The sequence below is a fragment of the Centruroides sculpturatus genome, unplaced genomic scaffold (assembly GCF_000671375.1).
Source record: "Centruroides sculpturatus isolate CEXI.00-Female unplaced genomic scaffold, Cexi_2.0 scaffold1581, whole genome shotgun sequence".
Taxonomy (NCBI): Eukaryota; Metazoa; Arthropoda; class Arachnida; order Scorpiones; family Buthidae; genus Centruroides; species Centruroides sculpturatus.
In genome coordinates, this window is record NW_019385787.1 from 156168 (window position 1) to 158398 (window position 2231).

Genomic DNA, 2231 nt, shown 5'->3' on the forward strand with positions numbered 1-2231 from the left:
TTAGACAAAAGACTTGTAAATTTATTGACGTACAGTACACTTATTAAATCCGAAAATTCTACAGTAGTTTACATTTAGTAGTAATTTAATAATTAATTAAGAAATGATTTAATATTTTATCGTATTTTGTTATTTGAAAGGTCTGTCATGTTGAAGTAGAGGACTTGCTGTGACGTCACATAGATCCAAGGTCATGCTAACAAATATACGGGATCTGGCTATCCTTGTTAGTTTAAAGTCCTTGGGGCAATACGGTAATTAACTCAAAAACAACATTCTACCTTTACATTAATAACTTTATATAAATTTATTTAATTACTTCGACTAAAAGTTAAACTTAAACGTTTCAAATATATTTATAATTAGTAAACATTTAATTAATAAATTTATGAAAAAAAAACAGTTTTCAGGAATTTCGAGTATTACAGGTTGGCAACATTGAATTAACAAGAAAGATCGTGGAAAACACGTGTTACTTTCGTAGTATGTGCTGTTTCGAATAGTTATCATGGCCAAATTTCATAGTAAGTAGAATCTTAAATTGAGACTTTAAACGAAATTTTAGTAGTTTTATTTTACTATAAAAGTCTCGACACTTATTATTTTTGTATTGTCGATATGTTTTTGGTTGGATTATTATGTATACGTAAAAATCCGTAGAAAATTAAGTTAAGTCGCATATGAAGTACGAAATGAAATCTCGTCGGCTTATATTACGGTTCGAGATCAAAAAAACTACTTTCGGAGTTCGTACGATTATGGTTATCGACAGAGATTAAATCTTACGCTACCGGTTTAGTTTTATTGCCCACGAAAAAGCACCTGCGACCCTAGTAGGATGCCAATAATACCCGACAGAGAGAAAATCTTGTTCTAAAAACGCTTACGTAACATGAAACCAGAGCTGAAAAAACGTCGTCATAATTTATGCACTGGAGAAAATGGGGGTAAAAGAAACTATAATAAATTGAAAATTCTGTCTCTCTCTGTATGTTTCTAAATTCGACACGTATCAACAGTGGGTTTTCCGTTGAGTTCCTCCGTTGAACAAGTCGACGTATGTTTTGCAGAAAAAGGAAATGCTTGCATAATCGTGTAGTTGCATGTTTTATTTAACCGTACCTTTCCTTAACTCTTTGGTGCATGGTTGGCAACCAGTGGTCCGTGGACCATTGATGATCCGTGAGAAAATTTGGATGTCTGTGGAGAAATTTGGACATTGATCAACTGAAGTATTACGAAGTATTACAATTGAAGCAAAGTATTACGAAAGAAATGCAAAATGCTTAGTTGCTTTTTTTCACTCATTGGGGGTTTTTTATCTGAATCTAAAACCGAATACAAAGTGACTGTTATCAATAAATAATGAATAATAAACAATATTGTGAGTGCAATTCTCATCCTTAGTGGAAAAGTGCTAAGAATCCATAAACTTATTTCAAACAAGCAACAACAAACTTTAGGCTTGCATTAATTAATTAATTAATTTGTTATTATTAAACAAGCGAATTTCATACAGTAATACCCCGACTTACGCAAACCCGGAGTTACGCGATTTTCAAATCTCGTCGATTTGAAAATCACGTAACTCCGTGTTGTTTGAGCGCCACGCAACCCTTGATTACTCACTCCCCCCACACTATTGTTCAGCTTACACGTTCCTCACTCCCCCCACACTATTGTTCAGCTTACACGTTCCTCACTCCCCCCACACTATTGTTCAGCTTACATGTTCGGATGTGTCGCGCGAATCGACACATAGCTACAATTTATTTTGTGTTGTTTATTTCTGTGTTTGTTATATCTACGGAGACTTGAGAGACTCTACTATGTCATCCAAACGGAGTAGAACTAATTCTTCCACATCAAACAAGAAAAGAAAAACTTAGGAATGTAAAGTTAACATTGGGTATGTTCGTAAAGTCCAACGAGTTAAACGAGAATGACGTCATCGTTATTCCTATTTCGTTAGACTTTTCGAACAATTCGTTACTAACGCGTTTAACTCGTTTGACTTTACAAACGTACCCATTATTAAAGACTTTGATACAAAAATGAAAATTTGTGAATTGGCAAAGAAGTTTGATCTACCAGAATTGTCGGTCAGAACAATTATAAAAGGCAAAGAAAAAATTCTCGAAGCTGTGAAAAATGCTCAATCTTTAAATTCAAGCATCATTCGTAAACGTCACAGTATTATCGCTGAGATGGAAACAATGTTAAAATTATGG

General features: G+C 33.8%; 1 long non-coding RNA gene across 1 annotated transcript in view; it reads left to right on the forward strand.

Annotated features, from left to right (window-relative positions):
• The first annotated feature begins 218 nt into the window (after nucleotides 1–218).
• LOC111642142 overlaps nucleotides 219–2231 on the forward strand; it is a 9881-nt gene continuing 7868 nt past the window's right edge. Inside the window, exons 1-2 of the long non-coding RNA XR_002759515.1 lie at nucleotides 219–254; nucleotides 429–524. This is a non-coding gene — a long non-coding RNA (uncharacterized LOC111642142). The remainder of the gene's footprint in view (nucleotides 255–428; nucleotides 525–2231) is intronic.